The following is a 25070-nucleotide window of genomic DNA, read 5'->3' on the forward strand; positions in this document are numbered from 1 at the left end:
CACCTCTCAGAATTGGAATATGATCTGTCGCCGAAAATGTTGCGCAGGTCGACACGTATCACAAGAGTATGAGCCGCCCTTCCTTGTTTCTAAAGATTTGGACGACCAACGAACTGCAGAGTGATTTTAATTTCTGCAAGTACAGCGTCGTCAGCCGAAACCAACACTTTCTTCAAATCATTGCCTGGAAGGAGAGCCGAATACATATATGGAAGTAGAAGCAACTAGAGTGAGCTATACGGCCACCAAGATCGCCTTTTCGCCTTGGCACAGGATCTAGGCGATCTTCACCCTCGCCGAATACCCAGTTACCTCGAACAACGACCATCACGTTGTCAACACGCTTGCCAGAGCTGGCAAGCATAGTCACTAAATGATGGTCGGTGTCCTTGGCCCTAAGAAAATAGCGTCCCAGCCGGCCAGTAGACTTGGCTAAGGCATAACAATGTCGAATTGCAGGTATGCCTTGGTTAATCCTAAGATGACGGTTCAACTCTCTAATCCCCATTATGATGCGAAAAAAATTCACGTTAGACTGGGAAGGAATTACTCCCCAATGTCGAAGGACGGCCCTTAAAAATTGATGAAGAGGAAAACGGACTCCGCCCTCAGCAATCGATATGAGAGGAAAGATGATTGTGCTCTCATCGGTCCTCTCTATATCAGTGGTGCTGTCTGCCACGAGTGACAGATGGACGTCGTCGGGGATGGAATAATGACATCGGAAATCAGAAATTCAATCCGCGGAAATGAGCTCTTTCAAATTTTTTGCCATCGTAGCCAGCCTAAGGACTATGCAAAACTAAAAGTAAACAAGGAAATGGTATTGAGAGTGAAAGAGAAGAGAACTTACAGGAAGCACAAGGGATAATGAGAGACAAGAGGAAGTTGCAGAGGTCGCGAAGTGGAGAAGTTGTACTAGAAGGCAAGCCAAAAACTTCGAGTATTCAAAATATACATTCGAAGAGACAAAGTTTTAAACCACATTAAATGAAGGAAATGTACGAAGAGGCGGGAACTTGTAATGATGACTAGGAAACATTCGCGCTCTGACACGCTTTGGAATAAGGTTAACCGTTGAATTTTTGACTTTTCAAACTCGAAACCAAACACGCCGACTAAACAATGTTAGTGGGGAGTTTGGGGGGCAATTGTGGGAGCCGAATAATAGGAGACGTAGTTAGGCCGAGTGCACATTTGGCTAATCGGTATATATTATATTCGCTCCCATCTCGTACGTTCTGGATGCCGAATAACTTAATCGGCCATAAAGATCATTTGAGCGAGGAGCCGATTGAAAGTTGAAATACGACAAAAGGGGGGGCCGAGTGAACAATCACATGACGGGTCAAGAGTGGGCCCTACCCTGAGGACCAGGAGCGTATATAAATAGAAGAACAACAACCAAAGAGAGGTATGTGAGAATTAATAAATTTTAATTAAGATACAAGTAACAAAGAGAGCATATACTGACTTGTCCGTCGGAGTGCTAATTCCGGCACCTCCGACCGGAGTGTTCATTCCTTTTCAGGTTTTTAGCTGAGGATCACGAGCGTCCCATTGGATCCAAGGAGTATTTCCAAACCATATCCCCACAGTCTTGGTTTATTGTTTTGCTTTAATTTCTATTTTGCCTACTTTTTTAGGCTCTTTATACTCTAAAATTTTGGGCTGAAACTTGTGGTTTAAGGTCAATAAGGGTGGAAGGGTGGGTCACCATTCTTTCCACCTAGCTTCTAAGGCCTTTACCCTTGTGTTCCCACCTCTTTGTCCACTTTTTTTGAGCTTTTTTATATTGAATCTTAGAGCTTTTTTAGTGGCTAAAAACATGTTTTGAAGTCCCAAAAATGGAGGGGGTGGCTTCCCCTCCTTGTGCTTGCTTACTAGCTTAACGTGCTCCATGTGTTTAGCTTATTGTTCTAGCTTTTTTTTTGTCTTAATTCCAGCATGTTTTAGGACTGATTTAGCACTGTTTTAGGACTATTTTTTGGTTGTCCATTGCATTTGAGCTTTGTATTGCATGCTTGTAGTGTAATTGTCCTCATAGGCTTGGTGGTTTAGGCCTTAGCCACCAACCCATTTGAGTTGATAGTGTTTATTTCTTGTTTTCCATGCTTGTGATCACCTTTGCAACCTCCCTCTTTTCTTGACTTTTGCTTTGCTTTGAAAGTTGTTTCAAGCCACTTGTTTGTTTAAGCTTGAGATTGAGGTCTTATGCTTAATGGTTTAATCCTTTTGGGGGTTCATTATCAACGGCATGGTACTTCTCTCATGCCTACAATAACTCTTGGTTTGGTACTCCTTTCCATTAGAGGACTTAAAGCTCACTCTTGGATTTAATTGACTAAGGAATGGTTGGTAATTAAAATCAAGTAACAAAAATAAAGATTAAAAATGATGCGAGATAATAACGTGGTTAGGGTTCAATCAGAAGTTAATTGAACGCTTGAGTCTTGAATCGTTTCATACTTGTTCGTGATGAAAACGGTTCAAGAGTCATTGTCGACCACTTCCCTTGATCAATCCATGATAGGGAGAAGGTTTGAGAATCTTTATTTGTTACATTTATTGAACTTGTACACTTTTGGTTCATAGGCCATCATGTAATGAAATTGCATCAATTGATGGTTTGTGAATCAAATTTACCACTCATTTGAGTTGTTTAATGATAAGGATGGGTAAGTTATGCAAGCAACCCTTAAGAATACCTTGGTTGTGCTCTATTTTCTCTCTGTTGCAGCAGGACGAACCAGGATTTTGTGGCCGGTAGGCCACCATTTTTGGACGGCAGGCTACAATTTGTGGCCGGCAAGCCACCACTTCTGGCCTGCTAGCCACTTTTGTCAAATTGAGCAGTGGCCTTTTGAAACAGAACAGGGCTGGTTTTGAGGTGAAAAAACAATGCAAGTGTTCCAACTGTGCAACAGAGGCTTTCTGGCAGCAAAACAGTGGCTTTTTCGAATGGAATCTGCACGCATGCATGAGCATTCCTCACTCCCCGAGGCTAATTAGTTAATTTAGTTACTTTGTTTCATGCTGTATTCATGTTGTAAATAATTAGTTAATGCTAATTTGTACTTAATTAGTTAGTGTAACTAATTAGCTAGCTAGCATAGTTAGTTTATTTATTGTTGTAATAGTTAGTTAATTCGTTTTGTAATAGCTAGTTAATTCGTAGTAATTAGCTTAGCTAGATTATTCATTTAGACCCTCCTGCGTAAGGGCGCAAACTTATAATAATGTGTATGTCTTCCAACCCCACGTCTTTCTCCTTTTTATTTACCTGCTTATGATAGTTAGTTTAGGGCATCATGTTTTATTTAGCATATCCCATGCCTTGTATCCGTTGTCTTGCATGCATTGAGCTCGGCTCATCATTCTAACTTGCATTGTTAGTTAATAATTCTTTGAATACGTGCTTAGACCGCATGCTATCAAACTGATTCATATGCTATATTAATAGCCGAGCCTAGTAATTGCATATTGCATGCGTTGCATTAGTCATATTGCATAGTTAGGGTCATGCATTATTCTAACTTTTTCATCTTTTTTGGCTTGAAGTACTAGGTGAGCTTTTATTTGTTTTAGCATATCACATGAATGTTGTTGTTGCCATATCAGAGCATGTTCACCATGAGGCTAAGTGCTTAAGTGATAAACTGTTTGAATGCCGGTGGATGAAGGCTAGTTGCTTGAATTGGGATAGTTTAATTAATGTATATTTGAGCCCACTTTTTCAAGTGGCACATTCACAAACTCTTTTAAAAAACAAACATGAAATCAAATGTTCCAATTTTTGCAAATTAGTCTATACCTTATGTGCGCATCACATAGTAAGTTAGCATAATAATCAGAACAAGAGCATATAATGTAAATAAGATTCGCATCCTGATTAGTAGAGACCGATCTTTTGATCAAGCGAGCCGGAATGCTCAATTCATGACCTTCCCCTCTCGTACCTAAGTTCCCAAGCCGAGACAATCTTGTTGATGACGGACACGTGGCCTTTAGCATGAGTCATGGGTTTCCTAAATTTTCCAAAAATATTTAGGTGGCGACTCTGTATCTGGCAAAGCAGTCCATTTTTTACAATTTGATTCAAAGTCGATTTTCTAAAAGATTTGCCGGATTTGGACTCTTTGGTATTTATCTATTTCGCATTGCACTTGTAAGATCAGATTCAGAACCGCGGGAATCCGATATTGTAGGGTTAGTCATCTTCCGAAGGGAGAGCTACAAGTGTCCTCAAAGGGAATTAGGCACAAAATCTCTATAAACTTAATAATTTCAGTTCTCAAAAGGGTTCTGATTAATTATGTGACACATCATAATAACCACAAATTTTTTATTCCAGCCAAATTATTTTTACATATTTTTTCCAGTAGAGCTCATGAAGGTTCATTATCAGTAATACTATAAATTCAAAATTTTATTTAAAAATTATTCAAGAAACATCAATAGGTGCCTTAAATATACACAATTATTTTTGATGAATCGTTATTCTTTAAAATAATACTTTACACTATTTATCATTTGACATTTGCCAATTTATCTTCTAAAATTTAACCAAAAAAAGTATTGAGTTCCATTATTTTAATTAATTAATATCAAATTGGACGCTACACGTATATGTAAATCACTTCTAAAAATATGATGTCTGATAAAAAATCACAATGGAGTTAATTGTAATTAATATAATGATATTTTATATTATAATATGTGTTAGAAAAGAATAATATTAATTTTAATTTAATTTTTTTTAAAATAATTTTAGTCTTATCCTTCTATAAAAATGTTATTTAAATACTTATATATAATAAATTTAGTTAAATTATTTGTTTATTTTGATAATTTTAGTTCTATTGTGTTATAAAAGTGTAATTATCATATAATGATTTTATATGACATATATATATATATATATATATTAAATTATAAGATAATAAAATAAACACTCATTTTGATATTAAAAACAATAGTGAAATTAGAAATAGAATTAATAATACAAAATTAAAAGTGATTCTAATTATTTATACGTAAAAACATAACTATGCAAAATTTATTTAAAAGATTAAATATAAATATTTTGTGATTAGATTAAGAAGAAAATATGTAAATTAATTATGTAGAGTATTGATCTTTTCTGTAATATTCTTTTTGAATTATTCATATGTATTGCATATTGGTATATAAATTTTAAATTAAATATAAATATTTTGTAATAAATAATTTCATGTTAAATAAAAAATTAAATATAAATTAATATTCTGACATCAATAAGATAGACAAAAATAAAAATATAAAATAAAATTAATTTGATCCATGCTATGTACATAATTAAGCACATTCTATCTTATTTATTTATAGATCAAGATAAAAAAAAATTCAAATATCATAATAATTAAATTATAATTATATATAGAAAATTAATATTTTTCGAATAGAGTTTATATAAATTGGTTGTTATAATTGAAATTGAATTTGTATAGAACTTTATAATTATATATATATATATATATATATGTATAGAAAATAAATATTTCTCAAATATAATTCATATAAAATTGGTTATTATAATTGAAATTGAATTTGTATAGAACTTTATATATAAATGGAAAATGTATGGTGATGTGAACTTAAAAAAAAAAAAAAAAATGCCTGTAGAATGTGTCACCTAAGTAAGGAAAAATACTACTTATATATATATATATATATACTAGCAGTTGACCCATGCAATACACGTGTTATTTTTTAAAAAAAAAATATTTGATGGTACAATATGTGTTATAAGAGAATAATTTTAATTTAATTTAAAATTAAAATTAAAATATGATTTTAATTATTTATTTAGATAATATTGGTGCTATCATTTTATAAAATTGTTATTTGAATACTTATATATATTAATTTTAATTAAATTATTTGTGTATTTTGATAATTTTAGTTGTATCGTATTATAAAAGTGTAACTATAGTATAATAATTTTGTATGATATATATTAAATTATAAAATAGTAAAATAAATACTTATTTTGATATTAAAAATAATAGTTAAATTAGAAGAAAAATTAGTAACATAAAATTAAAAGTAATTCTAACTATTTAATTTTCCTTTATATTCATTGGGAAAACAAAAATATGTAGAAATAGAAATTATATAAAATTTATTAAAAAAATTAAATATAAATATGTTGTAATTGAATTATCATATAATGATTTTATATGAGATATATATATATATATATATTAAATTATAGGATTGTAAAATAAACACTCTTAATTAAGAGGGATGCACCATTAAATCCCAAATTAATAACTTATACATTGTTTAGTCCTAAAAGTTTTCTTATAGACTGAAAGGTCCCATTACAATGTTTCAAACATCAGATTAATGTTTTGAACATTAGATTTCGAACATCAGATTAATGTTTTGAACATTAGATTTCGAACATCAGATTAATGTTTCAAACATTAGATTGATGTGCAAATGGGACTAAATGGAGCATAAGAAAACTTTTAGGACTAAATGGTTCAACTTTTCAGAAACTAGGACTTATGGGTAAATTTTCCCTTAATTAAATTAAAATGTCACCTATATAAAAAAAAATTAATAACGACTAACCAAGAAAGAATCACATAACAATATCTAAACTCAAAAAAAAAAATTAATGAAAACATTCAAACGATAGATACATCTCAGTGCGTAAAGTAATTAATCACTGTAATATGATGTCAAAACATAAAAAAAACTTACTGTTTAATAATTGAAAAAGTAATTTAAGCAGTATTAGAGGTTTCTTAAGAGTATCATTATTGTGTAGGTTTTTTCTCCTATAAGTTGTGATTATATAAAATAATTGATATGGTCGTTTGCACACCAAAATATTTTATTTAAAACTAAGTAAGAACAACTACTCCATAAAATAGCGGTTAAGATCATGTGTCAATCCACAAGGACTAATGATGAATAATTTAACTTAGAAATTTATATTTGTTTGCGAATATTTGGAGTGAAAATTAAACATTAAACAATTAATTAAACAAAATAAAATAAATATCTTAGAATGTTAAATCCATCACTAACCCATAATTGGGAGTAATTGTACTTAATTTTTAGAAAATCATTGATTTGGATACTATGATGTAAGTTGATCAAAATATATTGTCAAGAGGATTTGCATATTAAAACCAGAAAGTCACGAATCATTTTCGCTTAGTACGCACAGTCACCACTAAACTATACTAAACTAAGGTTGATGCACAACCCGTCTTATTAGGTATGACTCGTTTGACAATTCTAATATACAGCAGTGAAAATTATTGTATAACATAATTCGAGTAAAATATTTATTGCACAAAAATATCTAAAGTTATACAATTGTATCAAAATTAAATTAACACTAAAAATACTAAATATAACTTACCCCAATTTTTTGGTCAGAGTTTCATCTCTATTCTAAGACAGAAAAATTATTACACACTAATATTTACTAAATAAATCCTCTCGCTTTCCCTTGCTTTCTATTTTTTTCTTCCTCTCTTCATCCGATGGACCGAAGCCCTCTACTCTAGGAATGGCAACGGGCCGGGGATTACACTCCCCGTCTCCGATCCCCAAAAATTTCTCGTCCCTGCCCCCGATCCCCGACAGGGAACCCATCACCCCGCCCTGCCCCTGCCCCCGCCTCTGCCCCGCCTCCGCCTCCGCCTCCGCCTCCTAACGGGGGATCGGGTTTCCCGACCCTGAAAAATTCTCGACCCTTTTTTTTAATTTAATTTTGCATATCCCATTTTATTTCTTTTTTTTAGGCAAATAAAAATAATATATATAAAAGCATAATCCAGTAATGTCCAAACATAAACATCCAAAAATAACAACATGACAAACAAGATACAAAACAACACCCACACTAAAAAAAAAAAATCCAAACAATACCTATTTTTTGTTTTAAAAAAAAATTAAAAAAACACCTCTTGTGAATTTTGCAAAGTAGCACACACAACCAACATTATTAGCTAACTTAACTTATAAAATCAATAGGCATCTCTCAAAGATATTCCATGGGTCCATAGCAACACACACACACACACACACATGTAAAGGTGTTGGCTTATTTTTCCTACAAAAGAAAATATCATAAATGCGAGCGTGCCAGCAAGGATTGAAAAATCCTTACAGATTAAATTCAAGTCAATTATCGAGCGATTACGTTGACGGTTCTTTTGCCTCAACAAAGAAGACTTCAAAATTGCCAAGTGTAGAGAAAAGAAAATTTAAAAGAAGAATGAGGGAGACGGAGAAAGACGATTTGTAACACCCTCAAAATAATACAAATAAATCCAACATTCATAACATCTATAGACATAAGAGAATAAAGCATATTTCTATTTATCAGAGTATCAAATATAAAATTATTACATGTTGACAACAAAAGTAAATGCCCTACGGGCTTACAACTTTCCAAGTCAACACTTGGGTTCAACAAAAGAAGAGTTCTAACTCTTTATACAAAATAAGCCCTTGGCTTGATGTACATGTAATATAAAAAAGATAACAACAAAAAGATCTTTCAGCCTCTAAGCCTCCCAAGCTACGTCCTTGGAGGTGGCATATCACCTGTACCTGAAAATGATGTCCCATATAGGGTGAGCCAAAGCCCAGTAGAGATACGCTAAACCAAATATGAGCAATAACTAAAACATTAGCATTTGATAAATGTTTAACTCATATGCACAAATGTATATCTCTTTCATAACCAATCCATATTCATAAATATATTTCAATCCCTTTCCATTTCGTTATCCAAACCAATTCGTAGATATGGTTCTCTATTCATCCAGACAGTTTATAATGAGACTACAACTCATATTAACAATACTTCAATCATGATCAATTAATATGAGACTACAACTCACATTAATAACACTTCAATTTCAAATGAGACTACAACTCATATTATCATCATTTCAATACTTCAATTTATCTACGTTATGCAAACACAATTAGGATTTTGAGACTTTCACCCTGGACACTCCAGCCAACTTAGTTATCACTAGAGTCTATCCCCTATCTCCTCCCAAACAGGTTTAGGAGTACATCCCCTATCTCCTCCCAAACCGTGGAGTACATCCCCTATCTCCTCCCAAACAAAATACATATACAATGATCAATCAATACACATATTCGATGTATTATTCCAACCGTCATATTCACTGACATATTCCAGGTGATTAGTTTCAATTTTTCCTAATCAACATACAGTGTCTACAACAATCAAGACTATCCTCTACCGATAGCCCAAAGCAATTATTTCTAAATAGATAATAAATTCAACAGATAAATTATCAACAATTTCATAGGTGAGTGATTAACTAATCCATCTACACCATTCAATCTCATACTTTCCCAATTTCATGATTTTCATCTCAATTTCACATTTTCATGATTTCCCCAAATTAATTATATAAATTAATTAATCACATTAAATTAGGGTTTTTCCCATTTTTCCCAACTTTAGCCCATAGGCTCAATTTCATCAATTTAACAACAATAATTCCATTTTCCAAGGTCTCACATACACATGGAGTTTAACAATTTAAAACCCCCATTTTATAACTTCAAATCAAAACCCTAACTTTCCAAAATTTCCATAATTTATCATTTAATCAAAATGACTAAAATTCATGTCATAACTCATAAGATGGAGTAGTTTATCCCTACCTCAAATGAAGAGACCCAAAGGAGCAGATGAAGAAAACTCAAGATGCTCCAAACCCAATGATTTTTGGATCAAAACGTAGCCCACACCAAGCTCTACCTTTCTTACAAAGGGATTAGGGTAGAAGACCCCTAGAACTAGATGTATTTGTAAAGAGAAGGTATGTAGAGAGAGAGAGAGCAGCCGAATCTAGGGTTTGAAGATAAAAGATAATCAAAAAGTGAAGAAGAAGTTGCTGCTGCGAACTGATATAATCGACCCTCGCTCGAGCGAATGAGTGGTCGCTTGAGCGACCAAACACAAAGAAACCTTGATTGAGCGCAGAAAGCCTCGCTCGAGCCAACAACACGAAGCTTCAGGTCTGCAACCCAAAAACACGCTCGAGCGAAGGAAAGCTCGCTCAAGTAAAGAAACCCAAAACATATAGCTCACTCACTCAAGCGAAGGAAAGCTCGCTTGAGCCAAGAAACACAACCTTCAGGTCCAAACTAGACGCAGACGCATGCTCGAGTGCAAGAATGCTCGCTCGAGCTAAGAGACACAAACTCAAAGCTCGCTCGAGTGAAGACACCAAAAACTGGGCAGCAACACTTTGTTTCAAATTACACCCAACCCGCTTCAAACTTGCTCAACACATCCTAAAATTCAAATACAAAGAATTGAAGGACGAAAATGGACATATACAACAATACTCAACCATGGAACCCAAGTCCGAAATACTGTACATAAAGGGGAAAACCCGGGATCATTATACGATTGAGTGAACAATCAAAGTAATAATTATTTACCTCTACTCCTATGCTTAAAAAATGAAGTGCATAAAATGCTTTGAAAAGAAAATGCTGAAAATAAATGCTTCAAAATATAAATATATATTAAACTACTCCTAAGATAAGGAAAATGATAAGAAATATTAAAATCATTTGTCTTTGATTTAAGTTCTGGATCCTTTACAATGTAGCCATGAATGGCTATTTATAGACAAATATTTGTAGGAAAAAACTTCTAGTAATAACTACCCAATAACTACCTAAAACTATTCACTCTTCCACCTTCAGTCCCACAATACCACATATCCCTCAATGTCTTCATAACTTCTTTTAACCTCCAATTCATACTCCATGTTTTCCACTTTATTCTCCATCATCTTTTCACATTTCATAACTTCTCATAACCTCCAAATGAGTAGAAAGATGTCATATATCCTGCAATTATATAAATAATAAATAATAATAAAAATTACAAATTTATGGTGCCAACATTACCCCCCGCGGCCCTTAAAAATGATGTTTACATGAATTTTTGAAAGGCCGAACCAAGCACATGACTAATCTAAGCAATGAAGTGCTTTGAATGATATAATAGCACCAATAAAGTGCTTCGAATGAGCATGAAATTATGACTAGATGTTGCAAATTTTATATATACGCATTGAAGGGATATTATTGCAGAAAAGTTTCGAAGGATAACCACAAATTTTCAAGGCAAAGCCAATGATTCACTTTAACAAACTGTTACGCATGCTAAATAACCAACTTCAAAGGTGGTATAGAGGACCAAAATCATCATTTGAAGGTCGAAAGTGCCGACAAATGATGAATTATATCCTTAGAAATACTCCCCAAAGCTTCGAAGGTTCACAACCATCACTATTTTTTCTTCGAAATTGTTGTTGATGCAAGATGGAGTGCTTCGAAGCTTACAAAATTATGGCAAAAGGGCTTTCGAAGCAACTTTTGGCTAATATTGTGATTATTTAAATTTTGTATGTTTTGGTTCATACATAATTAATGAAAATATTAATTTTATGCTTCAAAGCAATTATTAATTCTCTAAAGACACCAAAACCATTGTTCTTCAAACCAATTTTTGTAGAATACTAGTTACATTTTCATATAACAAATGGCTATAAAAATGTTTATCAATAAAGCCACCAATTATCATGCTAAGATAGGCATTATTTAACAATTAATTAATTGCCATTTTACATATATTTGAAGGGAGGTACACATTTCGAAAGCCTTCTCATTTCATGTTACATTTTGAAGGTGTTTATTGATGACAAAATCACCCTTCGAAAGTCACGTATGTTACTAAAGGATCAAAGTTGTCCTTCGAGAGTGCTCACGACATCCCTTCGAACCAAATCTAAAGAGTTGGATTAACAGCCCTCACATGTTCTTAATAACATGCTTCAAAGTGTCTTGGGACATGCTTCGAAGGTAACCACAAAACCAAATGGTGATGGTTTTATGGATTAACTAATAACCATATTTTTGGCCCAATATATTGCAATAACAAAATATTATTTGTTAGTCATTCCATCAAAATCAACGTTTGATGTGATCCACAAATTCAAAATGGATTTTGAACAATAAAAATTATCGTATAGTGTGACCATGAAAATTCATACTTTTTGACATTTTGAAAAATGTCAAAAATTTTGAATTTATGAACAGTGACTTGTTCATTCTTTTTGACCATGTTTGGTTTAAAAACATGTCTTTCGCCGAATTGATTTTCATAATTATTTAGCAAAGTGGGCTGTTTTTCCATGTTAACCATTAATGGCTTATGAAAATCCCCCATAGTTATGCTATTTTCATGACTTGACTCATTAAAAATTAGTTTTTGGACCGCCCGAGCCATGCATGGAACATTATTCTTAGCCAAATTTGGCTCAAGAATATGCTCTTTCGTTATGTTAATTTCATAATTTGGCTCTTTTAACACAGGCTTTTGAACCCCCCGAGCCATTGATGAAATCAACTCTTTGCTTTTGTTATTTTTAACCACGGAAAAATTTTGAAAATTTTCACCAATTCCGGCCATTAAAGCCTCAATTAAAGACTTGGTAGTGAGAGTTGATAACTCATCATTCCATTGGCGAATTTCCATATCAAGTTGACAAGTTTCTTCAATTAAATGGTGCCTTTTTTCTTCCACCAAATAATATTGTAAGGGATGAAAATTTATTTCATCAAGAAAATGGATCTCTTCTTGAAGATCCAAAATTTTTTGTTTACGCCAATAGATTTCATCTAGGCTATTTGAAATGGATAAATCCAATTCATTTTTCATTTCTTACACTTGACGTCTCACTGGGCGTACCAAAAATTGTTGGCTTATTTTTCCTACGAAGGAAAATATCATAAATGCGAGCGTGCCAACAAGGATTGAAAAATCCTTACAGATTAAATTCAGGCCAATTATCAAGCGATTGCGTTGACGGTTCTTTTGCCTCAACAAAGAGGACTTCAAAATTGCCAAGTGTAGAAAAAAGAAAATTTAAAGGAAGAATGAAGGAGACGGAGAAAGACGATTGAGTGAACAATCAAAGTAATAATTATATACCTCTACTCCCATGCTTTGAAAAGGAAGTGCATAAAATGCTTTGAAAAGAAAATGCTAAAAATAAATGCTTTGAAATATAAATCTATATTAAACTACTCCTAAGATAAGGAAAATGACAAGAAATATTGAAATCATTTGTCTTTGATTTAAGTTCTGGATCCTTTACAATGTAACCATGAATGGCTATTTATAGGCAAATATTTGTAGGAAAAAACTTTCAGTAATAACTACCTAATAACCACCTAAAACTACCCACTCTTCCACCTTCATTCCCACAATTCCACATATCCCTCCATGTCTTCATAACTTCTTTTAACCTCCAATTCATGCTCTATGTTTTTCACTTTATTCTCTATCATCTTTTCACATTTCATAACTTCTCATAACCTCCAAATGAGTAGGAAGATGCCATATGTCCTGCAATTATATAAATAATAAATAATAATAAAAATTACAAATTTATGGTGCCAACAAGAGGGGTATAATAGTAATTTCAGTTTGGGGCAAAAACAGGAATGGGGCCAGGGCTGAGGCCGGGAAACCTATCACCGTCCCCGACCTAAAATTGCCCGGGATTCATTTTCGAATACCATCCTCGGCCTATCAGGAATATTTTTTGAGAAAAAACCGTTCTAATCGAGGTCAAGAGACCGAATTCCCGTCAGGTCGGATTCAAATTGCCATTTCTACTCTGCTCTCGTCTAAGCTTCCTCTCCCCTCTTCTCATTCTCCTTTTATAGCTTTCAACTTGCAAAAGAAAACAAAAATAATAATATATATATAATTATTAAGGGAAAGTCGGGGTGGTTGCCCGACACCCCATCTTCTTTTTCTTTTTTTATTTATTTCTTTTCTTTCTCTTTCTTTCTCTTTTCTTTTTTTTTTTCCATACCACTTTTGGATGCAAATTTGCATAGTAATTTATTATGCACTTTATAATATATTAGTATATAAAATATTTAAAAAATATTATTTACTCTAATTTATATAGAAACACTTCAAATATGTACAAACAGATCAAATCACACAAAATTATAAACAACAATGCTAGAGGGCCACAATTTTTGTGGCCACAATGGCTCAAAACTATCAAAACGGCGTCGTTTTAGCATGTTTTGCACCCAAAACGGCGTCGTTTTGACAGTTTTGAGCCATTGTGGCCACAAAAATTGTGGCTCTCAAACATTTTTCAATTACAAAATAATATAATTAAATAGACCAATAAAATGTATATTAGGGGGTCAACAAATTTCACCATTCCCATAAAAGAGGTGGGACATAGAATAATTAAAGATTACAACAATACTTGATAACTCAAATTTTCATAGTCTGAATGGCTTAAATGTCTCAAAATGGCGTCGTTTTAATATATTTGAGCCATTTAGATCATACAAATTTGAACTACCAAACATTTTTCTAAAGATTATTATACCCTCACTTTATAAAAAATAACAAAGTTATTATTTTTTATATAATGAAATTTTAACATAGTACACAATACTCATAATATTGACTTAATTTTACATAATAGTTATTAATACTTATAAAATTTTATATAATAATTTTATTTTAATAAGCACATTGCTAAGGTCTATTCTAGTAAGGAAGAAAAAAGTTAACTTTTTAATTTTTTTAAAAAAAATATATATATAAAAAATAGAAAAATAATGTAACTTAAATAAGCTAATAAGCTAATAAATTAATTTTTTTTCTTTACTAAAATAGGCCTTAATTACACAATATTCATAATTTTACGTAACGTAATTCGACAATATTTCAAAGGAAAATTCAAATGCACAGATGAATGTTGCAGAACGAGAATAAATTAATTATATATATATATATATATATCCCAATTAAATTATTAACTTTTTTTTTAATGTTTTATATTTTTGTTTAATTTTATAAAAATAAAATTATAGTATAAAAGTCAAATCAGTCTTCCAACGGATGGTGAAAATCTAAAATGTATTTTTTTTTGGTTAACAAGTAAATTTTCAAGCATGTCTTTTGTTAATTTTAGAATCAATTATCTAATATCGGTTTAAGTCAGGACTCGCACAGCGGGGAACATTAAACCCACACCAAGTAGCTGATTAGACATCTTTGAGGTCTAACCTCCTAACCAACAGTGCTTCCAAGTAGCTGATTAGGCATCTTTGAGGTCCAACCTCCTAACCAACAGTACTTCGTCCAGGAGATTGGCCCCCAAAAAAAATTAAACTTGTGACCTTAGGGCTTAAACCCCAAGGCCTTACCACAATGCCACGACCGCTGGGTTTAGAGATCTCAGAACTTACCATCCAAAATCTTACCAAAGGAAAATGTTTCGTAGCTCGAAACATTTTGCCCCGAATGGCTCGAGGGAGAAGACGCAGAGAGAAGCAGAGGGAGAGAAAGAGAGAAGCAGAGGGAGAGGGAGAGAAAGAGAGAAGCAGAGGGGAAGAGAGAGAGAGAAAAGACGATCGTCGCCCCAGCCAGCAGCCGATCATCGCCCCTCCCAGCCGCCGATTCGCCGATCGTCGCCCAGCCTAGCCCCGCCGCAGCCTCCGACCGCCGTCGCCCCGCCTCCGCCTCCTCCTCTCCCGAATATTATGCCCCCTCCAGTCCTCCTTCTCCTCCTCCCCCGAATATTATGCCCCCTCCAGTCCTCCTCCTCCTCCTCCCCCGAATATTATGCCCCCTCTAGTCCTCCTCCTCCTCCTCCCTCCTTCCTCCTCTTCCTCCTCTCTTCCTTCTTCTTCCTGGTCTTCGTTCTTCTTCTGCGAAAAAAAAGAAAATTGAGCCATTTAGGCTCCCCATTTTCGAGCTACGTAGCACGATCGCTTACCAAAATACCGAAAAACTCTTTGGTTAAAAATCTAAAATGTCAGCTCCTCTGAGCTAGCCCCAGTGAGCTCTGCACAAAGGCGCGTGTGGATTGCTACGCTCTCTCTCTCTCCAACCGAACCTTCGGTTGGGTCCTACGCCGAGGTGTCTCTCTCACCAAACCTAAGCAAATGCCAGATGGCCTTCCAACTCGCTACCACTTCTCCTCTCATTCTCTCTCTCTCTCTCTCACATCTCTGGTTTGCTATGCTCTGCTCGAATCCGGATCCTCTGCTTTGCTCAGCTTAATAGTACACGCAATTTGATTGCTAGTCTCTCTCTCTCTCTCTCTCTCTCTCTCTCTCTCTCTCTCAATATACACATCCATCGAAGAAGAAACAGAGCAACCCCAAAAACACCTTTCAAACAAACCACAAATACTCACTTGCTCCTTTCCTTCTCTCTCTGTTCATACTTAATTTGATTCTGAATCTCTCTCTTTATTTGTTAATATTTTGTCTCTATCAATGGTGCATTATCAGAGATATCATCCACTGAAGAAGGGTCTAGAGTTGGTTGTTGTAGATAAGGAGTCACAGAGTAGCTTTGTGGGTTTAATCTGTGGAAACTCTATTTTATACAACAAGAGAACGAGACCCGGGCTTCTCTCTATCCTCCTTCTCTCTCTAATCTCCTACAGCTTGATTTTGGCCTCTCAGTTCCTCAACTTTCCCCCCGACTTCTCTCTCTTATGTAAAGCTCTTTCATTCTCTCTCATGGTTTCCCTTTACTTCCATTGATTTCTTCCTGTTTTGGGTCTTAATGCCCTCTCTCTTCTGGGTTTTTGCAGATTCATTTGGACATGAAGATCAAAGCCTTCTTTCTGAGATGAATGCAAATACCCCACTTTGCTCTTCAATACCTAATGGTTGGTTCTTTCTTTCTCTATCTGTATTATTATTTTCAATTTTGGCAACATTTTCAACATGCAATTATGTTGAGATGGGTATTAATCTTTGTTTATTTTTTTTTAATTACTTATTTGTTATTATTTTTGGTAGTTCAAATATTTTTAGACATAGTGAGATGCATATGAAAGATACCCCGATCTCAATCTCAGATGATTAGTTTTTGTGCTACAATGTGAAGTAACAGTGTGATGGATTAAAAAAAAAAAATGACCCTCCTTGTTTCAATCTCCAATGATTTTTCTTTCGTTTTTTCTTTTGTCTTGATGTAAAATATCCATGAAAAATACCATTTTTTTGTTCTTCAATCTCAATATATTTTTTATTTATTTATTTTGTCATTTGATTAATCTCCAATGATTCTTTTCCTTTCCTTTTGTTTTCATTTGTTTTTGGGATTTAACTTCTAATCATGGCGGTATGGATATAGCCAATACCCTTTTGTTCCTGAGACTTAAGTTTTTGTTTTTTTGTATCATGTATTTTTGCTTTCAATCAAGCTGAAATGAAATGGGTATTTTTTTTGGCAATGTTTTTACATTTTCAACATTGTGTTCTAATTTGGAAATTTTTGTTAATGTTTTAAATTCAGGAACAATATGTTGTGATAGAAACAGTATTCGATCCGATATTTGTATCATAAAAGGGGATGTGAGAACAGACTCTCTCTCCTCTTCAATCTACCTCTACACCTCAACAAACGCCAATGGCTTCATAGATTATGTTCCTGACCTCACCTATGATGGCTAAGAAGACGATGAACAAGAACTCCAACATGAAAACATTAAGCCCTACACCCGAAAATGGGAGAAAAGTACTATGGACACTGTTAGTGAATTACACCTTGTTTCAAAGTGAAAAACCGGGTCCCACCGTCATTGCGATGCATGGCACGATGTTCCCGCTGTGTTCTTCTCCACTAGGGGATATACCGACAATATTTACCATGAATTCAATGATGGGATTGTGCCTTTGTAAATCACCTCACAACATTTCAACAAGAGGGTTGTGTTTGTTATTCTTGATTATCATGAATGGTGGTTTACTAAGTATGGTGATATCCTTTCGATTCTATCGGATTATCCACCAATTGATTTTAGTGGAGATAATAGAACCCATTTGTTTCCCTGAAGCCATGGCTGGTTTGAGAATCCACAATGATCTAACTATCGATCCTTTGTTGATGGAAGGGGGTAAGACTACTAAAGATTTTTGTGACATTTTAGACCATGCTTATTGGCCTCGAATCAAAGGTCTAATTGAGGATGAGGAACGTGAAGCAAAATTGAATAATCTCTCTTCATCGTCTTCATCACAAAAGTTACTTGAAATAAGGACGGAATTGAAGAAACCGAAACTAGTTATCTTATTGCGACAGAAGTCTAGAGCGATAGCTAACGAGGATTTGTTGGTGAAAATGGCAGAACAAATTGGATTTGAAGTGGAGGTTTTGAGGCCTGTCTGTACTTTTGAGCTGGAGAGAATTTACCGAGAGCTTAATTCAAGCGATGTTACAATTGGTGTCCATGGTGCGGCTTTGACACATTTTTTGTTTATGAAACCAGGGTCGGTGTTGATCCAAGTGATCCCACTTGGAACAGAATGGGCTTCAGAGACTTACTTTGGGGAACCATGGACAAGGCTCGGTTTGAAGTACATTGGCTACAAAATTCTGCCGAGGGAGAGCTCATTGTTCGATGAGTATGACGAGAATGATCCGGTTCTAACTAATCCGAGCAATGTGGGGAAGAAAGGGTGGGAATTCACTAAGAAGATCTATCTTGATCATCAAAATGTGAGGTTGAATCTTGTGAGGTTTCAAAAGCGGTTACTTCGGGCATACGACTACTCATTTGCTAAGAAGAACCGGGATTTTTATCTACAATCACATTAACACACTTTTTGTTTTGGCGGAAAATATTTTTTTTTAATAAAAAAACATGATTTTCGGAGAAAAAATACTTTCTACTCAAACAAATGAAACATCATTCTCCACTCTTTTTGTTTGAGCTCATTGAAAGTTGTAGATTCTTAACCACAAGCAAATATGCTTCCTTCTGGTAAATATACACTTTTGAAATAAAAATTCTATTGTTTTATTATTAGTTTTTTCTTGTAAATTTGGCTTATTTTGTTGTAGTGGATTCAATTTATACTAGTGAAATATAGGATTAAACTCAAATCAAATAAAACAATGTTGTGAAGGTTCAATAATGATGGTTTCTCACAACTGTTTGTTTTGTTTGGCGTCATTTTAATAACAATGCTCTAAATGTTCAACTGTTTGGGTTTGAATTTAGAATTTAAAGTGAAATTTGCCGAAAAATAAAAAGACAAAAAATAAAAAATATAAATGACAACAAACAAAAATATTTGTTGTTGTTTGTTGTCATTTTAATTACAATGTTCTAAATGTTCAACTGTTTTGAGTTTGAATCTAGAATTTGAAGTGAAATTTGCCCAAAAATAAAGACAGAAACAAATGACAACAAACAAAAAAACATTTTCAACATGTGTGTTGTTTGTTTAGATAAAATATTTTTAACATTTTATGAAGTTTGATGTGATGAAAAATTGAAGTCCATAGAAAAATTATTATTTGTATAAAAAAGTTTTTTACTTTCCTAATGTGAAAAATGCTTTTCAACTCATCTTATCACCACTATCACCATCACCTCCCACCACTAATTATTATTACTACCACTATCTTTACTTGTCATCGTTGTTGCCACCCCCTACCACCTCCATCTCTAACATCCCACCATTACAATCACTTACATAATTACTAACTTAATAATTTTAAGATTGCAACTAAAGAGGGCATCCATTAGTACCTTATTTTTTCTTCTTCTTTGGCTCTCTCACTTTTTTGAATTCCTATCCAGTTAAATGAGTTTCTTCTATTTTTTCTTTAAACCCTCACCTTAATACCAACTATACCCCTAATTCCAAACTCAAACCCAAACCCTAGCCCTTACTCCCAACCACTACCTTTGGCAACTCATTCACCGGAGCCTTCATCGCCGATAGTCCCACCACTATCGTTGCCATCCTTCTTCTTTACCACCCCCTTTGCCACAACTCCAGCAAACCACCATCGCACCTTACTGCCTTCTCCTCTTCTTCTTCTTCCCATTACGATCCCATGGAATGTTTAGGAACCAATTGAGCAAAACCCTATTCATCAAAACACCACTGTATATATCAAGCTATTTTGACATTCTCGATGCAACTACCATCAATAGAGTGTTCAAGTACCCACTAGGACGGTCCTTCAGAGCATCAAAAAACAAGGATCTAACAGTGCAAACCAAGTTATCTTGAAGGGTTTGAATCGATGCAAGCTCATATGGTTGATGGGTCGTTAGGGATTGTTACAAAAGATGATGAACGCTATGTTTGGTTGAGGGATTTGGGACGGAATTTGAAAAGTAAAAAAAAAATATATATGTGTGAAACTAAATGAAATATAGGTATATTTTACAAATCCCTTTTCAAATCTCCCAACCAAACATAGCATAGGTGTCCTTGGGGTGAGAAAAGAGGATTTGGGTCTGGGAGGAAAAAGAGTGAGAGATTGTTTTAGAGGTGAAGAGAGAGAAAAAGCTATGGGTTTGGAGATTGAGGATTCAGAGTCCACTGAAAGATGGACAGTGGTTGACAGGTTTGGGAAATTAGGGTTAGAGGATTAGGGTTAGGGATGTAGGTAGAAATGAAATTTTATTTTTGGACAAAATTAAAATTAAAAAAAAAGAAAAAGAGAAAGAGAGGGGGTTCAAAGAAATAAGGTATGTGCTAATAGCAGTCCTTCAACTAAATTCAAGAAAATAATGCTTTATGGAATGGAAGTGTTTGGATGTACAAAGTGCATACTATATGCATTTGTATAAGTTCTCACAAATATACATAAGTTACCTCATAAAATTGCGTAAGTTCTCACAAATATACTTAAGTTGTGATTTATCAAATTTTTATAGGTTAAATTATATATATTTGTGAAAACTTATATAATTTTGTGAGATAACTTACATATATTTATGAGAATTTACATAAATACATATGATATACACTTGCACATTTAAAAATTTGTGTATTAATAGTTCACTTTAGATATGCTTTTTTCGCATATATATACTTTAATAATTAGGTAAGACCATTATGTTATCGTCAATTTTCCAATGAAAATGATGTTATTTCAGTTGGGAACTTGGGGAAGTATTATTTGTTGTCTCTATCTCAGCAGCATGGCAAAAGCTTGGAACTATCTGGCTATATTATGAATGAAAATGTCAACCAAATTATTCTAAAATAAATTCAGCTTCTTCCAGGGTTGTTCAATCATTTCTTTTTTTTTTTTTCTTTTTCTTTTTTTGGTACAGCAGAAACAGGAAAGGAACCAACCAGAAACAGGACAAAAAAAAACAAACAAACAAACAAACAAACAAGGTGGGGGGAAAACAGAGGCTAGAGCCTCTAATATTCCATCCCCACCATATCAGCTACATTCTGGAATCTAACAACAGCAGGTGGTTTTTCCATCACTACCAAACAAATTATCCTCGAAAACCCCTTCATTCAGCCTCTGGCTCGCGAGGGCTTCTTTGAAGGATTTCATGGTTTTCGCAAGTGGTGCTTGGTCTTTCCCACTTAAATCAAAACCATGTGTTCAATCATTTCAAAACCAGTAAATCATCACTCATAATCTTATTCAATACTATTTCATCAATCAAACTCTTTTAAAATGCAATTATGCTAGAGACCCCCAGCATCCCCACTAGCATTTCATTGGCTAGTTTTTTTTTTTTTTTTTCAATCACCCACCCCCACGTGGGAGTGGGGGTGGGGATGTACAGGGAGTCTGGGGCATTTTTGTTTAAAATGTCACACATTTTTTTTTTGGAAGTCAAACAAACTGTTTGGACAAGCTAGTAGCACTAGGGGTGGTCACGGTTCGGATTTGAGCAATTTGCAGGTCGGTTTAGACCTGTCTGCACCAATGCGATTTGGAGAAAAGTCAACCAGTAACCGTCCATAGTGCAGCTTGCGGTTTGTGCGAATAGGATTCATGAATGTGCAGGCAGTTGCAAGCAGTTTGCGGATTGGACGTCTTCTTTTTTAATTTTTTTTTTTTTTTCCATTTTGTAAATATTTATTTTGAACCCTATTCTAAATTTATTTTAAAACATTTCAACATTAATAATTAATGAATTAAAACTTATAAAATTAAAAACACAACAAAACGAAAGATTTGGAGGCCCACATGGAATGGACTATATCCTCCTGGTCTGATAGATGAACCTCCTGTTGCAAAATTAGCACCATGACTAAAATTTGTCCCAATTGAGTCCAAGTATGCACTCAAGTAGGGCACTCCCAATGTTTCAGCTGCACAAAAATGAACACTAATATTAATAATTTTGAAATTATTTAAATCCATTTGGAGAGTTGTCCCATTTAGTGGCACCACTACATACAGAGCCCAGTTTGATGATCTGTTCTTTATTTTTTAAGTCATAATTTTTTTAAGCCACAATGGGTAGACAATCTCAGAAAAATCAAATAATTATAATAGTCTTAGTTACAAGATTTTTATTTTTGATAACAAATGGGATGAAATCAAAAATATCTAGGATAGGTCATAGATGAACGGTTCATATTTTATAAAATAAAATAAAAAATTATATATTCTAAGTACGGGCGGGTTGTGACGGGTGCAGTTCAAACCCACAACCCGAAAACTTTCTATATTTCAAACCGCACCCTACCCTATTGTATTTGTAAAACCGCCCATACGTGTGCAGGTCGGGTTGGGTAAGACGGGTTGTGCAGGTCGGATAACCTTATGTCTACCCCTAAGTAGCACCCTATTATGTTCATAGCATAGTGAAATTTGCTAGTTTTTCCTATATTGATTTCTTCAAAACTCTCTATATATTGATATTGTTATGGGGATATTACAATTCAGTACAAATTTAGAAATATATATATATATATATATATGCATTAGTGGTAAATTTTATAAATATTTATAATTAAAATTTTAAATTTTTTCATATATTTGTCAATATTTTTTCAAAAGACCATAAATTGGAATTTCCTTTATTTTTATCTTGTTTAAGGCAAGTGATATACCAATTAAAGGAGGGCAACAAGGACAATTGCCCCCATAAAATTTCTAAAATTATCATAGTAGCAATAATAGCTATTAATTATTTCTACATTATACAATATTTTCAACATTAATACTATTGGGCATCACTATCATCACTAATATAACAACTCATACATTAATTTTAAAAGCGCAGCTAAACGTAAAAAAAAGTTTTTTTTTGTTTTTATAAAAAATTTATATATTTTTTGGAAGAAATAACAGATCACGTGCTTCTGCACAATTTGGATCTGCCTTCCCATATTTGTTAATAAGGTACAACCAATAAGTTATTGTAATTTTCCATGAAAATGATGTTTCAATTGGAACTTGAAGTATTTTCCAAGAACGATGTTGTACCATGATTTGCTATGAATGTCGACTTAACAATAAGTTATTGTAACAGCCCGTTTAAAAAGAAAAGATAAATTGCTCTAGGTTTCCAAATAAAATGTAAAGCTTGTTTGGGGATGCTTTGGCAAGGAGGTTTTGGCTTTTTATCTATTTTGGGTCACATTACCTCTCATAGTTTTTACCCACTAAAAAATAAAATAGACTAAAAAAATTAAAAAATCAACTTTTTACTAACTTTTCAAAATACCACTTAGTAACTATTTCGTTTTTAGTTTTTAATTTATATTTATAACAATTTTAAAAGTTATCATAAAAACTTGTTTGATAATTTTAATTTAAAATGTTTGTCTCAGTTTGTAAATTTGAGAAAAAAATGTAAACTTAAAAAATAAGTTTACGTTGGTTTTTAAATAGAAATTTAAAAATTTGACTAACAAATTTTTTTTTCAAATAATTTTTTTTTTCAAACAATTTTTTTTTCAATTAATTTGTTTCCCAATTAATTTTTTTTTCAAATAATTTTTTTAAACTAACTTTTTTAAAATTATCCATTGTCATAAATAACAAAAAATAAATATAAATATTTTAGGTCTGAATAAACATATTTTTTAGTTTATGTTTTTAAAAATTTTCAAACATTTTGCTCAAACCAAACACGTTTATAAAATTTTTGTAAATATAAATAAAAAAATATATGATACCAAACGCTATGTAAGTACTTGTAAATAAATTATTCTCGGTTGTTCAATCATTTCAAAACCAGTAAATAATCACCATCAATCAAATTCAATACAATTAATGATTAATCACATTGTTTTAAATGTCAAACTGTCTTTTTTTGGGAGGGTCAAACAAACTGTTAAAACTAGGGGTGTCAGTTTGGATTGGTTTTGAAGGAAAATCATTAATTAACAGTCCACAATTAAAAAAATTTCAATTTGTCGGCAACTCACCTATCTTTAAAATTGCCAACGGTTTAAGCCAATTGGGTGAGTTAGAAATAGTTTTGCATATACATGCAGATGGGGCAAGTCAGTTTGTATGCAGGTTAACAAATTTTAATCCGTAGTAAGCCAACTAATCCATCAATTTTTATTATCTAATCGGTCCAATCCAACCCACTCACTCACATTTTCAAACCATACAATTAATTTCTTATATTGATTTCCTCAAATCTTTCTATCTCTTTCCTTATCTACTTTAATTCATGTCATATATTGATTATAGAACCAATCACAAATAATAACGGCAAACATAAAAAATCAAATAGTAAGCTCATAACTAAAGAAGCTGCTTCACTCACATTGCGCTACTTACATTTTTGTAGTTGGATTTTGTGTGTGTCAAATTATTGGCACAAAGTGGTTCAATCAAAAACATTCCAAGGTGAACATAATTTGGAGCTGTTCCATTGTTGTGAAAGTGTCCAAAACTATTTTGGCCTGGAAAAATTTTCAGCACTTAATCAGATTTGGCTTTTTTCTCATATTGAACACCAACTGGATGACCGTTGGGACTGTTTGGCTTCCACGAAAATGAAGTTTCAGTTGTAAAGTATATTGTAACTGAGCATGGCAAAGCCCTAGGGGCTCAGGAAGGACATTGTACTGATATCTGTTGGGGATATGCTTTGTGAATGCCCTATCATTTTATCCTCTGACCTTCAAGTTCCATTGTATTAAATACTGTGGGGCCAAATCCTAACCATTGTTTCATGTTC

The 25070-nt window shown here is 33.4% G+C and overlaps 1 pseudogene; it reads left to right on the top strand.

Annotated features, from left to right (window-relative positions):
- The first annotated feature begins 16407 nt into the window (after window positions 1-16407).
- LOC114299682 (xylan glycosyltransferase MUCI21 pseudogene) lies at window positions 16408-18742 on the top strand (annotated as a pseudogene).
- The last annotated feature ends 6328 nt before the right edge of the window (window positions 18743-25070 follow it).

This window comes from Camellia sinensis, chromosome 10 (assembly GCF_055761805.1).
Source record: "Camellia sinensis isolate YWXY chromosome 10, ASM5576180v1, whole genome shotgun sequence".
NCBI lineage: Eukaryota > Viridiplantae > Streptophyta > Magnoliopsida > Ericales > Theaceae > Camellia > Camellia sinensis.